The sequence below is a fragment of the Phascolarctos cinereus genome, unplaced genomic scaffold (assembly GCF_003287225.1).
Source record: "Phascolarctos cinereus isolate Bilbo 61053 unplaced genomic scaffold, phaCin_HiC Scaffold_5;HRSCAF=322, whole genome shotgun sequence".
Taxonomy (NCBI): Eukaryota; Metazoa; Chordata; class Mammalia; order Diprotodontia; family Phascolarctidae; genus Phascolarctos; species Phascolarctos cinereus.
This window is the reverse complement of record NW_027555958.1, coordinates 19,377,931-19,393,875: the sequence shown is the minus strand read 5'-3', so window position 1 is coordinate 19,393,875 and position 15,945 is coordinate 19,377,931. Positions and strand designations below refer to the sequence as shown.

Genomic DNA, 15,945 nt, shown 5'->3' with positions numbered 1-15,945 from the left:
TGCTGACACAGTGAGATGGGAAACCCTTGCCTGCATTGGAGGCAGGATGGGCAGGCAAGTCCCAGGACCCCAAATTCCTCCCCCCCAAAGGGGTCTCAGAAGCCAGCTAGTCCAACCCCCCCATGTTAGAAAGGAGCAGGGAGGACCAGAGAGGGGAAGGGGCTTGCCCAATGACACGCAGGAAGTGAAAATCAGAAGTGAGATTGCAACCCAGGTCCTCAGACTCCAGAACCAATGTCCTTCTCATTGTCTCACCCCTTCCCCTCAATCACCACAATGAACAAGGCATGTCATGCATGCAAGGATTTTCCCTGATAACTACTGAACCTGGCAGGCCAATGCTTTCAACAATCTCAGGAGTTTCTGTTTACGTGTGTTCTTACCCACCCACCCATACAGGACCCCAAAATTCATGGGCATAGAGATGCTACTGACCTCTCAGCTGGAAGCCAGCTGAAATTTCTATCACTCAATCAATAGGCATTTATTAAGCACCTACTATGTGCCAGGGTCAGCAGCTGGGAGGCTCAGTGGATAGAGTGCTGGGACTAGAGTCAGAAAGACTCTTCTTTCTAAGTTCAAATCTGGCCTTGGACACTTAATAGCTATGTAACCCTGGGCAAGTCACTTCACCCTGTTTGCCTCAGTTTCCTCATCTGTCAAATGAGCTGGAGAAGGCAATGAATGGCAAACACCTCCAATATCTTTGTCAAGAAAACCCCAAATGGGGTCGCAAAGAGTTAGACATGACTGAAACGACTGAGCAACATAGAGATTCTGGGCACTGAAGCTGCACAGATACAAATAAACCTCAAAGACCTTATGCTCTCTTAGGAATGGAGAACATGGTACATAAAGGCAGAAGAAGCTTTCATGTCTGGGGAGAAACAGCTTTGGCTGGCCCAAATGTGGAGTTCTTGACAAAGTGACATGAACTCAGGGAGGGGGAAGCCAGATTGCACCAAGCATTAGCCGAATGGTCAAGGAGTTTGCATCTTCTAGAGCAATGGATGGCTATTGAAGACTTTCAGTAGCAGAGTGCCATGGTCAGACCTCAGCCTTAGGAAGACCATCTTGGTTTCTGTACAGAGGATTTGACTTGAGTTGGGAAGGTTGTAAAGCAGGGAAACCAATGAGGAGGTTATTATAGTAGTTGAAGGGAGAGGCCAGGGGTTTTCACAGGAACTGAAAGGGACCTCAAGGATCATTTAGTCCAAGCCTGTCATTTGACCCAAGAGGCCTGGAAGAGTTAAATGACCTGTCCAAAGTAACAAGGTGACAGGCAAGATTTAAATCTGGGTCTTCTGACCTGAAAGACAATCCTTTTCTCCCACTTTGGAGGCATTCAGAGTTGACTTGCCCAGTGTACATAGCTAGTAAGTATTATCTGAGGTCACATGTCTCCTGACTCTAGTGCCAGTGCTGTATCCACTGAATCATCTAGCTGCCTCCCAGTCCTATTCTTAAGAGGCAGAGTATATGGGGAAGACAGCAGAGAACTAGATAAGAGTCAGGAGTCCTCAGTTCTGGTCCCACTTTGGACACTAACTGGCTGTGTGACCTTGGACAAGTCACTTAAGCTACCTGCCTCATCTGTAAATAGCAACTATCTCACAGGGCTTTTATAAGCATAAAAATGAGATAAAATTTGAAAAGTTTGCTTTGCAAACTTTAAAGTTTTATATTTGATAATGACAATGATGATGATGATTCTAGATGAGGGATAGTGTAGTTTAATGGGTCAGGGCTGACCTTAGAGGCTTGAGGGATATGGGACTGGCCTCAAAAGAACCTGGGTTCAAGCCATACCTGCAATACATATTGATTGTGAGCTTCAGCAACTTAACTGCTCAGATTCACACAACTCCCTAAGGCTATAAATTGTTGGTGAAGAGACTGACCTGCATTGATAGTGGGAATTTCCTTACTGGGACTTCCTTAGACTAATAAAATCACAGGTCTGGCAAACTGTATCTCCCAGGTCTAGTGAAATTTCTCTCACTCTCTCTCTCTCTCTCTCTCTCTCTCTCTCTCTCTCTCTCTCTCTCTCGCGTGTTCTCTTTCTCTCTGTCCGTTATACATATGTGTGACACATATGTGTACATATGTGTCTACACTTTATTTGTCTTATGTATATGTATCATATTTAAAATAAGAGATATATACATAACTGATTAGTACCAGGGAGCATTTACACCAAGCTCCTCTGTCCTCTGACCTGGTTCATTCATTTTTATTGCTTAAGTTTATTTGCACGAGGAAACAGAATTCATCAGAAAGGTGTTAGGTTCCAGTCCTTGGTCTCCCTATAAAGAGGCAACTTGGCAAAGTGCTCATCTTGGAGTCAGGAAGAACTGGGTTCAAATCCTGCCTTTGAGAGCATAAGTGAGTCACGTGACTTGAAGTCTTGGTTTCTTGATGGGTGATGCCCGTAGGGATACCAGCATGGGGCTGGTAGGAGGCTCCAGTGAAGTCATGTGTGTAAAGTACTTTGCAAGCTCTGATCTACAATATAAATGTGAATTATTATTGACAGCAAGCCCTCCATCTTAGGATTTATTGTCTCTGGAAGAGCTTGGGCATGAATGTGGGTGTGTGGGCCTCAGTTTCTTCATTTTTAAATGGAAGGTTGGATGAGATGACCTCTAAGCTCCCTTCTCATTGGAGATCTGGGATGGCTGTCCTGGAGCTGCCTCCTTTTAGACAATTCCTTAGTACAAAGAGGGTTTCAGATTCATCACCTAGGAAGGCAGAAAAAAAACCTAAAATGGAGGGGAAGAAAGGATGGAACGAGAGGAAGTCACGGAAGGAGGAGGGAAGCACGGCGACAGTGAGTCTTAACTGAGGAAAGGGGTTAAGAAGTGGGGACCTCATTAAGGGAAGTAGGAGGCCCAAGTCAGAAGACCCCAGTGGGGGCTCTGTGTGTGGGTAGTGGGGGAGGGGAAGGGAGAGGACTAGAAGCAGCCTCGTAAGAGTTTGGGGTCTCCACTCTACTGGCCATTCTTGAGGCTAAAGATCCAGTGTTCATAGTAAACCTAGGGGCTGGCAACCAAGACAAGGTAATAGAAAGAAGGCCGGATCTGCAGTCCAAAGATCTGGGTTCAAATTTTGCCTTGATACTTGACAGCCATGTGACCTTGGACAAATGACACTACCTCTCTGGGCAGAAGTTTCCTTATCTGTAGAATAAGGGGCCCCCAGGTCCCTCCCGGCTCTAAATCTGTGAATCTAATAAGAGGAAGTAGGAGAGTGGATGCAGGAGACAGACAGGTGGAGCGTGGAACAGGGAGGGAGAAGGGAGAGGTCTAAGGGTTCCAGGTAAATTGTCAGAGGCTGAGCCCGGCACGGTTCCTGTCTTATTCAGACGCACCTGATCTGCACATCAGCTCCCTCCCCGTTCTGAGGCTGGAAGGCGGCGACATCAGCCCAGTCAGGAATGAACACGTGTCTGTCTAAGGTGTCTGGCAAATACCCGAACGGAGCATTATAAGGCTCTTCCTTTGCTGCCTTAGATGGATAAAGAGTGAATCAAAACAGGAGATTCTTTCCTCAGGCAGGCCAACTTCATCAGCTCTGGGGACAGACCAAAGCAATTGGTTAAAGAGATGTTTATGCAAAGAAGACTCGTTGACTGTGAAGGGTTAGCGTTTGTAATGTCAGAGCCGGGAGAGGCCATCTTTCCAGGTGGAGGGAACTGAAGCTTAAGGTCACACACACACACACACACACACACACACACACCCCATACACATACATACACACATACATATACACGCATATATACACACACACACATGCATATATACACACACGCATACAAACGTATGATACACACACACACACACACATACACACACCCCATACACATATATACACACATACATATACACGCATATATACACACATGCATACAAACGTATGATACACACACACACACACACACACACATACACACATAGTTTACCAAGGGGCAGAGCTGAGATTTGGACCTACGTCTCCTGACTCCCAGTCTAGGCTCTTTTCATTCATGATACTATGAAGCACAAAGAGAGCCAGGTCCTTTCCTCTAGACCCAGGGCACTTCCAAACACCTATTGATTCAGGTTCATGGAATCAGTGTTAGGGCAGCTAAGTGGCAGAATGGATAGAGCACCAGCCCTGGAGTCAGGAAGACTCGTTTTCCCAAGTTCAAATCCAGCCTCAGACACCTATTAGCTGTATGATCCTGAGCAAGTCACTTCACCCTGTTTGCCTCAGTTTCCTCATCTGTCAAATGAGCTGGAGAAGGAAATGGCCAACCGCTTCAGTATCTCTGCCAAGAAACCCCCAGATGGGGTCACGAAGAATTGGACACAAGTGAACAACAACAATAAACAATGAGGGTGTTGGGGGCAGCTAGGTGGCACAGTGGATAGAGCCCCAGCCCTGAAGTCAGGAGGACTTGAGTTCAAATCCAGCCTCAGAACAAACACTTCACACTTACTAGCTGTGTGACCCTGAGCAAGTCACTTAACCCCGATTGCCTAAAACAAGCAAACAGACAAACAAAAAAACCAATGAGGGTGTTGAATGAACTTGAGAGATGAGTAGCATGTGAAAAGGAGATTCTGTGATTATTCTATGGGGAACAGTAATGTGCAGGGATTGACTGTGTCACTCCCCTGCTCCAAACCCTTCAATAGCTTCCTGTTGCCTCTATGAGAAAATACAAACTCCTCAGCTTGTCATATTCAATGCCTTCCACAACCTGACTCCACTCTACTTTTCCTGCCTTACTTCACACTGCTCTCTTTCCCTTCCCACGTTCTAAGTTCTAGCCACAATGGAGCACTTCTCAACCTCCTCCTTTCGCCGTTCACCTTCCTGGGAACCCGCACAGACTGTTCCCCATTACTGGAATGGGCTTCTTCCTCATCTCTGCCTCTTGACATCCTTCTCCTCCACAACTGTAGGCAAACTATACCATCTCTGCTTCACTTTCCCTATCTGTAAAATGAGAAGGTTGGACGGGTTGACCTCTAACATTCCTTTCACATCTGAATCTATTATCCTCTGACCCTACCCTGAGACCATGGGCAAATCTTTTAACCTCTTTCTCATTTGTAAAAAGTGATCGAGCTCAATGTCTTCAAAGGCACCTTACAGCTCGAGAATTAGGATTCTAGGGTCCTGGTAAGGTTAAATTTCAAGAAACTTGTCCCAAGTCCTCTAGCAGACAGGTTTTTTTTTTCTCCCCAAATATTCCCAAAACACTTTGTCTGAATTTCTCATAGGATAATAGGCTTGGGGTCCCTTCTAAGGAAGGGATCCTCTTATTTGATGGATCAGGAAGCTGTGACTTGTCCCACCACTACATACCTTGTATTATACTTACCTGTGTTCAAATCCTATTACCCTGCCTTCCCATCTCCACCCCAACTCCTTAAGAATGTACACTCCTTGAGGGCAGAAACTGTCTTGTTTTCATTTTTGTGTCTCCAGTGCCTAGTATGTTGCTTGGCACATGATGGGTGAGTTATACTTGTCAGATGAATTGAATGATAGCAGCTCATACCAATATAGAACTTAAAGGACCAATGGCATTGTTTCTAGCTCTGCACAGCTGGCCCAGGCCCTCAGAATGGCTTGTTGTTTGGTTAGGATAAGCAGGGTTGATTAGTCAGGGGAACTCATTTGTAATTTTCTCGGCTCCTTTCCTCAGAGGAATTTTCTTGAGTCTTAAGAAGGGCTGAGCAGAGAGGCTTTCAAAGGCTTAATGAATAAGATTGCATTGTCATATGGAGGTTACTGAAAGATTTCCTGGGCACATTTCTTTTCAAGAATGGGCATTCCCAGGTTCCAGGGGACTTGTGGGAACAGGAGGACACCCCAGGGCATCTTTCTCTTCTTGTCACTGGGAAAATGAGAGAGGAGGTCTTGTTTATCTGCTAGTAAGACAGATTTATGTCCAGGGAACCTTTGGACTTCCATGAAACAACCAAGGTTGCAGATGGCTGGAGATTCCAGATTTATTATTAATTATTATTATTATAATTATTATCTAACACTGATATGTTGCTCATTTAAGTTCTCACAGTAATACTGGAATGTAGGTGCTATTATTATTCCCATATTATAGATCAGGAAACTAAGGCTTGACCAAGTTAAGTGACTTACCCAGGATCATGCAGCTAGTAAGGTCTTCCTGACTCAGTGCAACATTCTACCCTCTAGTTACCCCAGAGAGCTTCTCTATGTAGGGAGCAGAGAGGCAGAGAGTCAAGCATCATGCTCAGTCATGCTGACAGTGTAGTCAATATGGATACAGGCTTTGAAATGCTTGGTTTTAAAAAAAACCACCCCGGTCCTAGTAGTAGAGAGATGAGGCTCAGTAATGAGGCTGGAGGATGGGAAGAAGGGTGCCACAGTACTGGCGTTGGAGTTGGGAGGACCCAGGTTTTCAAGGAAGATCCATGCTGTCTATTACATGTTATCTAATATGTGCTGTCTATTACATGCAGTTTATTATACGTTGCCTATTACATATTATCTGTTGCCCTCATTCGAATGTGAGCTACTTGAGGTCAAGGGCTGTTTTTGCCGTTCCATGTCCATAGTGCTTAGGCACAATGCCTCACACACAGCCTTAAATAAAGCTTGTTGACTGACTGATTACAGACCTAGAGCTTGGAGGGACCTCAGAAACCATCGTCTGACCTCCTCAGTTTACAAAAGAGGAAACAGGTTCATGAAGACTGTGACTTGCTCATGGTCACCCAGATAACAAGTGGCAGGGGTGAGATTTGTGGCCAGGCTTTGACTCCAGGGCCACTGAGCTTGTCGGCTATACCAGCGACTCTCCTGTTCCTAAAGAGATCTTCAAGGATGGGAACAATCACAGCCCCTGTGAAGAGAGCCAGAAAAGAGACAGGATGATTGGCCCTGGGACTCCTCCAGCAGATTGTGCAGAAAGAAGAGACAGCCAGCTCCACTTATCTCCATCTCCCAGCCTGGCCTGCCCTAGCCATCGATCTCCATTGATCAAGATGGATGAGCCAGCTGGCAGAACATGACCAAGGTCACACTGCTCCCTGTCTAGATCTTTCTATCCTGTGCTTTCCTCCCTCCTTAGGAAATTTGGCCTGCAGTGGTAAAACAGGCTCAAGATTTGGAACCAAAAGACCTGGGTTTGAATCCTGGCTCTTCTACTTACTGCTTCTGTGACCTTGTGAAAGCTACTTCTTCTCCCTGAGTTTTTGTTTCCTCTTCTAAAAAAATGAGGGGATGGACTAGATGACCAGTCAGGTAGGTCTCCGCCAGCTCCAACTCTCTGATCCTGACTAATCCTATGCTCAGGTGTCCCCTGGGAAGCCTCACCATCTCCAGTGATTGCCCTAGTGATGCAAGACTTTTCACAGACTTCCATGGCCCTCTACAGAGGCTGCCCAGTCACATTAGAACAGGCTTTTCCCTCTTCATTCTCTCCACATCCCCTGGAATGTAGGGGAGAAGGGGACAGAGGAAGAAGTGGAGAAATAGTGGACCCGAGAGGCAAAGTCACTTTTTGAAAGCCACCCAGAAAGTAACTGCTTGAGGAGAGAAAAGCAGGCTGAATTTGGAATTACAACCCCCATTCTGTCACTTATCTATGTGACCTCGAACAAATCGCCTCTCCAGGCCTCAGTTTCTTTGTTTGTAAAAGGAGATGGATGGATCTCTGAAGTCCCTTCTGTCTCTAAAGCTGTGATCCCCTGGAAGCAAAGTCAGACTGTGAGGTGAGTGTGCAGGGACTCAGCCCCCTCTATACTTTTCTTTGTAGCCCTCTTAGTGGCAGACCAACCATCCCCCCTGTCCTGACTTCCCATGATCCTCTGGGCCTCACCATTTTCCCTGCTACTTTCCCCACCTAAGAACAATCAACAGTTTCCATCTGCTGTGAACTAACATAAACCCTTCTGGATGTGCTCTCTCCCCTAATTTGAATCAAGAGCAAGCATTCTCTCAACTTTCTGAATGTATTCTCAGTGCTTAGCACACCCTAACCTCTTCCCAAATGCTTTTTCATTGCATCACATCCTGGAAGGGGTGCACAGAGTAGGGTTCTCCAAAAGAGCAGATTCTCCTGGGAACATGTACCTTGGGCAAAATTGCAAAGTAGGCAGAATGGTGTCCTGCATCTTTTCTTTTTTTTTTAAACACTAGACCCATGATTTCATCAATGGAAGGAGCTCCCAGGGAGGAAAGTACTCTAGCAATATAGTTTAGCACATTCTCTGCAACATGTAGTCTTCAAGAGATACTGGGAGGGTCACTGGAAGGCAGCCAACTTGCCCTGGGTCCCACAGGCGGCACACGTCAGAGGTGGGACTTGAATTCAGGTGTTCCCGGCCCAGAGGAAGGCTCTCTACTCAATGGATTTAGGCATTTTCCCTTAGTGATGCTATCCTGGTCTTCTCTTTAGGTCCACTCCTCTCATTATTCTCTTCTCCTTTTCCCCCTCCCCAGTAGAAAACTACTCACAAGAATAAACAACATCTAGTGAGTGCCTCCTATAGGTAAAGCCTTGTGCTAGGGCTCAAGGAGACATAGAGATGAGTGAGATTGGGGTCCCAGTGCTGATATTACACTACTGGAGAGAAGCTACCTAAACTGTGCATATTAGTAAAATCCAAGGTCAGATCTGATGTGTCATTGGAGAGGTACAGAAAAGGTCCCATGGGGGCAGCTAGGTGGCACAGTGGATAGAGCACCGGCCCTGGAGTCAGGAGGACCTGAGTTCAAATCCGCCCTCAGACACTTGACATTTACTAGCTGTGTGACCCTGGGCAAGTCACTTAACCCCATTTCCTAGCCAAAAAAATAGAAAAGAAAAAAGAAAAGGTCCCATGACAGTTCAGAGGAAGAAGAGACCGCTTTCTGCTGGGAGATCAATGAAGACTTCCCTGAGCAGGCACCTCTTGACCTGGGTCTTGAAGGCCAATCAACGGATTTAGAGCTAGAAGAAAACTCAGAGGCCATTAAGTCCAACCCCTTCATTTGACAGAGGCTGATAGGGGATCAGTGACTTGCCCAGGGCACAGCTATTAAATCTCCCAGGGTACTGAGTGACTTTTGTCCAGGGTCACATGGCTAGTGGTGTCAAAGACAGTACCTGAACCTAGATCTTCCTGCCTCCGACCTCAGCACTCCAACCTGCTGCCTTTGAAGGTTGACTGGGATTACAGCAGATGGAGGATGAGGTCCTTAGAGAAAGGATATGCTATAGCCACCCGCCTGAGATAAAGCAAAGGGCTATAAAACTTGGCATACCCTTTGACCCAGCAATACCACTACTAGGTCTGCATCCCAAAGAGATCAAAGAAAAAATACAAAAATTTTTATAGCAGCTCTTTTTGTGGTAGCAACGAATTGGAAATTGACAGGTGCCCATCAATTGAGAAATGGCTGAACAAGTTATGGAATATGATTGTGATGGAATACTATTGTGTTATAAGAAATGATGAGCAGGATGTTTCAGAAGAACCTGGGAAGACTTATATGAACTGAAACAAAGTGAAGTGAGCAGAACCAGGAGAACATTATACATAGAAACAGCAATATTGTACAATGATCAACTGTAAATGACTTAGCTATTCTCAGCAATAAAATGATCCAAGACAATTATGAAGGACCCATGATGAAAAATGTTATTCACCTCCAGAAAGAGAGCTAATGATCTCTGAAAACAGATTGAAGCACACTTTTTAAACTTTATTTTTATTATTTTATTTTGTTTGTGTTTTCTTGCACAACATGGCTAATATGGAAATATGCTTTGCATGATCTCATATGTGTAATCCACATATTGCTTGCCTTCTCAAGAAAGGGGAAGAACAAGAGGGAGGGAGAGAATTCAGAACTCAAAATTTTTAAAAATGATTGTCAAGAAAATTTTTTACATGCAAGTGGGAAATATTTAGTGGAACAAATAAAATAATTTTTAAAAAAAAGAAGAGAAAAAGAAAATGGAGGTGGGAGGAAGGAGCACTTACACTTGCGGGAGAGGGTCAGGATCAGGGAATTCTACTAATCCATACTTTGTTTACAGAACTAATTGTGCCTGGCCCAAAGCTTGGCAATGGTCCAGACAGTAATCCTAGGTTTAGAATCTGAAGGGACCTCAGATCTCCTATAGTAGGCTCACCCCACCCTCCATTTATTGAGCTAAGGAGGTGAAACAATTTCCCCAAGGACACACAGGTGATAAATAGAAGAACTAGGGTTTGAACCCACATTCAAATGACCAAAGCCAGGTGTTCATGTTTTGTGCCAGACTGTGTCAGGGAAGGTCTGCCCCTTTGAGGACAATAGGCTGTGTGCCAGTGGGAAGGTGGCTTTCAGGCATTCCTGAAGCGTGCCTTGATGGTCTAACTCTGTGTGGCTGAGCATTCAAGGCACCTGTCCACACACACACACACACACACACACACACACACACACTTTACATTTCCCTACCCCACTAATCCTGAGAAGACTCCTGTCTACAGGGTCCAGCACAGGCTGGCCACGAGTGAGTAGCGGGTCTTTTTTTAGCACTGCTCTCAGCAAGGCCTCTTCAGAATATAGGCTCCTTAAATAAGATCTGACGTTGGCCCAAACAAATCAGCTGGGTTATTCAAGCTCGTTTCTCTTCCAGGAGTGGAGGAAAAGGCCCTGGATGCTGCAGGGATGGCAGAAGCTCATTCTCCCCTCACCTCCCCTCCCTTTCCCCAAGTTTCTTCTTTCCTTGGCCAGAGCTGAGGGTTAGGAGTGATAGGAAATGGGTCTGGGGCCCTAGGTCCACTGGGGTTACAGAAATGACTGAGACAGAGTTTCTGTCCTCTCGGGGCTCTGAACCTTCCTGGAGAGACAACTCACATGCCAGAACCTATTAGCGTGACAAAGGAGTTGAGGGAAATTGACAACACTGTCTTAGAGGGAAGGCTTCATGGAGGAGGTGGGAAAGCAGAATAAGGTGTTGCTAAGAAGCATTTGATGGTTTAGTGCATAGAGCCACAGATCTGGAGTCAGGAAGACTCATCTTTGTGAATTCAAATCTGGCCTCAGACACTTCCTAGCTGCGTGATCCTGGGCACTTAACCCCATTTGCCTCAGTTTCCCCATCTGTAAAATGATCTGGAGAAGAAAATAGCAAACCACTCCAGTATCTTTGCCAAGAAAACCCCAAATGGGGTCACAGAAAGTTGGACAAGACTGAAATGACAGAGCAACAGAAGAAGCCTCTAGAAGGAAGAAGAACACACCAATGGCGAAGAGGGAGCTGGGCTACTGAATTAGCCAATCAAGCGACATTGAGCACTTACTAAGTGCCCAGAGTACAAAAATAAAGAACCACACAGTTCCTACCCTCAGGGAGTTTCCATTCAAACAGGAAAATAGGTGGATGGGTCAGAGAGGCTGGGACAGATTGGGTCTAGTTCACAGGTTCCTAGATCTGAGCTGGAAGGGATCTCCAAATGCACTGAGTTCAACCCTCTACTTTGATAGAGGACCTTGATCCGCAGTGATCCCACCCTCGAAAGTGTGTAAGTTCCTCAAGGACAGGAACTCGTTTATTTTTGTACTTGCACCCCCCTTCCAGGACATAGTCTGTGCACAGTAAGTACTGAATCCATAAACGGGGATGGGGATAACACTCGTGATTTCACTGGAGCTCCTCAGCTGGGAAACTACTTTACCAATGCAACTTGGCACTTTTTCAGGAGATTATTATCATTTTGGACAGTTGCCTAAGTCATTGAAAAGTTAAATGACTTGCTTAGGATCACATAGTCAGTAGGTCAGAAGTGGAACTTGAACACAAGTCTTCCTGACTTCTGTATTGGGTTCAGTGGAGGGGAGGAGAATAGAATCTAATTGAATGGAATTCATTTTAGTTCTAGGGTTTAGCAATATGTCTACAGCTTGGTATAGGAAAAGGGCCCTCAAACTCCTTGCTCCTTTATTTGAGGCTCAACAAACTGCCAAGTGAATTGAGAAGAGAGGACACATATTGAAAGAACTCATTCTCTTGGGAGGTAGGGATTGTTTCAGGGTCTAGCAAATAGTCAGCACTTAATGACTCCTTGGTGATGGATATACGGAGGAAATAATTCCAAGGCAACCTAGAGGCAAGATTTGGCTTCAAAGCACTGACAAAAACAGAAAGTTGTTGTCTCAGAAGGTGATGAGGTCTTCAGTGAAAAAGTCTGGGTGACCATTTCTCTGGGATGCTCTTCTGGGAGGGGATGAGGACAAGATGCTTCCAGTTCTTTGGCCCCTTCTGAGGCTGCATCTGAATCCCCTGAGCAGGGAGATAGGTGTAGGAGGCCAAGGAGGAGGTAGAGTGCCAATCAGCATCTTCAAGCTACTGGGTAGTGGGCCACTCTATTTTACTATCTCCTTCCTTGATTTGGATTTTTTCCTGTCCCTTCAGCCTCCTCTTCTCTCTCTTCTCTGATCCCTGATCTCTAGTCTCTTTCTTCACCCTGCTTTTCTCTTTCTTCTACCTTGCCTTTTCCTCTCTCTCTTCCTCTCCAATTCTCTTCCCTTCTCTTCCCTTTCCTCTTCTTCCCTTTGCTGTCCTCCCATTCACTGTTCCCATCACTTCCTCTCCCCTCCACTCTCCTGCCTTCTCCTCCCTTCTCTGATCCTTCTCCCCCAGCCTCCCCTTACCCCTCCTCCCCCAAGCATTGTTTTGAACTTCGCAGTGTGGGAAATACAGATGTTTCCAGAGTCAATGTCCTGCATTGTGCTCCTCTGACTCCCCAGAGCCCTGGGCCAAGCTGAGAACAGAAGGGAGGGTTGCAGCTGGGGTGGTGGAGCATTTACCACCAAGCCCTATAAAGGGGAAAGAAGTATCCTTTTACTGGCCCAAATTGACCTCTCCTTCTTCCCTTCCAGGCTCCCCTCACCATTCCCATGTTTCCCCTTCTAGCCTCCATTAGACCCTTCAGAAGCCCTTTTCACTCCCTTCCCTACCCCTACCCCCAACCCAGGGAACCCATTACCCAGGAGGGCTTGGTCTAGAACCCTGAAGAATCCCTGTGCTCCATCTCAGGTGACTCCTCCCCTCCTTCCCATGGATCACAGCATCATAGATCAGGAGTTGAAAGGGACCTCAGAGGCTATTTAATCCTCATTTTGACAGATGAGGAAACTGAGGCCAAGAGGAATGAAATCACTTGCCAATAAAGGTTACATGAGTAGTATGGAGGTGGGATGGAACCCAGTCCTCTAATTTCAAAACCAATGTCATTCCATTGAACCAGGCTGGCCCCCAAGGATGGGTCATAAGGAAGGGAGTCCAACTGCTCCAACATCTGTGCTTACCTAAGCTGGGCCATGGGACTCCTGGATAATCCTATTCCTCCATCAAAGTACCAGCTAGAGACCCTTTAGGCAGACCAAATTAGACCCCATCATGTACTGATCCATTTAGCCTCCAAGGTAGGAGGTCCTTAATCAAGGTGCTACCTTGGAGCGGGGCCACTGGATTTGCCTCTTTCCAAATCAGGGCAGCTGTCAAGTGGGAAAAGGGTTGAGGGATCTGGAGCATAACCAGCAGGGAGAAGAGGGAGCCTTTCCCCTCCTCTCCCCCCACCTCCCATGCTCCTCCTGCACCGATATCTCCACTGTGGCTCTAAGCAGCTGCTGAGGACTGGGCACGTGACCTTGGTGCCGCTGGAATTGTTGCCAGTGCTGGCCCCCGGTGGGCACCTCTCCCATAGCTGGATGCCTCCCTACCACCCACATCAGGCAGGACATCCTTAGTCCCTCCAGTCCTCCTAGAATCATAGATTGAGCTAAAAGGGACCTCAGAAGTCATGTGGTCCAACCCCTTCATTTAACAGATGAGGAGACTGAGTCTCAGAGAGGTGGTGCCTTAGCCAAGGTCAAACAGGTAGTAGGTAAGCTTCAGAGGGTGGGATTTGAACTCAGATCTCCTGACACTGCACCACAGGCTTCAGGAGGCAGCTCCTTCCAGTTCTAATTGTTAGAAAGCTCTTCCTGAGACTGAATGTAAGTCCGCCTTCCTTCAACGTCCACATTCCCAGCCCAGCAGCCAGGGTCTGGACAAGGCTTCTTTGCAGTCCCAGCAAAGTTTGAACATTGACTCCCCCCCTCACCCCGGAATAATAATTGGAGCCTTCCCTGAGTCATGGAGAGCACACTTTCCCAGCACACATCCTTGACACCAAATCCATCCCTTGGCTTGAGATGCCTGTGTGCGTGCAGCCTTTGTTATCTCCACTACACTGAGAATTTTTGTCTCCCGTGTTCCAAATCCCCCATTGTGTAATACTGGGCACTGGGCCTCATGCCCAGTGGCCCCTAACCCTGCCTCTGCAAGCTGCTGTTGTAATGAATCCTTTCCTCTCACCCCCAAGAATGGCACACCACATTCAGGTTCAAACCTGGCTTCTTTTCACCTAAGACCTCTGCCCGCCCTGCTTTTCCAAAGGGCGTTGCTCTTTTCGTTTCTCCGGGGTCTAGAGCTTTCTGAGCCTGTGTTGGGAGCAGGGATTCAGTCTATCCAGAAGCAAGTGTGTGTGTGGGAGTGCTGATACTTTGGAGGATGGGGGGAATAAAAGAAAGGGAATAAGCATTTATTAAGCGCCTTCAAAGTGTTAGGCACATGCTAAATATTTTGCAAACAGTACCTCATTTGGTCTTTAAAGAGATGGTTTAATTTCCGGTGCCCCACCCCAGCCATCCCTGAGAGTAAGGATTTAGCCTGCTCTAGTGTGTATGAACTGGATGCTGCTGATTTAGGGGGGGTGAGGTAGGGGAGGGGCTGTCCATTTTTCTCTGGCCCCTGCGCCCATTTGTCCATTCCTGCTAACCGCACCCAAGCTCTCCCCCACCCCCATCCTCTCGCTGCATCTGGTCCCTACCAGCCCCCAGCCTGGTTGACTGATGATGGCTCCACCTTGCCCCCGTCTCTTCCAATCGGCTAGCAGCTGGAGAGCAGGATGGGGCGAGCATCAGGAGACAGGAAGACAAGGCTGCGGCTGGGCTGCGGAGAAGGATCTAGTGGCCTCTCCCGGGGGGCCCTTTCCCCTCATCCTCTCTGCTCACTGCAGCTCGCCCAGCCCTAAACCCAGCCCCCAAGCCCGGCCCGGCCCCAGCCCATCCGCACTGTGACTCAGCAATGAAGTCAGCCCCACCCGATGGGAGACAGAAAGAGGAGAGGGTGGGGATCTGCTCCCCGCCCCCCCCCCCCCCCCCCCCCCCCGCTCCTCCATCTCAGCCTGCTCAGGGGGAAGGGGGAAGGAGGGAGGTTCAAATCTCCTTACCTCGTCGGGTCACAGGCGCCCCGAGACAGATAGTCTGTCCCCCCTCCTCCCTTCCACCCCGCCCCAGCTCCTAGGGCTGTTAGGAGGAAGAAACCACCTTTCTTCAGGGGTGTTGCTGGGGAGACAATGTGGGCTCTGACTCTCTCCTCCAGCCGCTTCCCTCTCCACGAGGATGGAAGCTTAGGCTGTGAATGTCTGCTTTGGCTCCCTTCACTCCTCCCCACTCTGGCTCACCTCTGTCCCCATCTCCATCATCACCTAATACCGACAGAGCCCCTCCAGGAGGGGACCCGATAGATCTGTGGTCATTGTTTTATTTTATTTCATTTTATTTTACTTAAATCTACCCGGGAAGGGTCGGGCTCAGTCTTTGCAGAGATCTGAGGTTTGCTAGCTGCGTTTTGCTTGGGCCTAAACCACAGGCAAGAGGAGACAGTCCTGGGTGAACGAATAGCCAGAGAAACACACAGAGGAGACTGGGTCAGAGTGGAAAGAGCAGTGTCCTGGGACTTCTAGAAGGTTTAGCACTGATCTGCAGTTCTGGCTCCATTTTCCTACTCACTAGCTACATGGGCTGGTGGTTCTGGAATGTATGATCATAGAGGTGCAGTAAATAGAGCACTGGCCTGGACCTTAGAATCCATCCAGG

General features: G+C 47.4%; 1 long non-coding RNA gene across 1 annotated transcript; it reads right to left on the bottom strand.

Annotated features, from left to right (window-relative positions):
* Window positions 1–2,226: 2,226 nt before the first annotated feature.
* Window positions 2,227–15,087, bottom strand: LOC110221283 (uncharacterized). Its single transcript, XR_002328077.2, has 3 exons — window positions 14,895–15,087; window positions 3,371–3,573; window positions 2,227–2,741 (listed from the first exon to the last, which is right to left on the bottom strand). It is a non-coding gene; the product is annotated as an uncharacterized LOC110221283 (long non-coding RNA).
* Window positions 15,088–15,945: the final 858 nt, after the last annotated feature.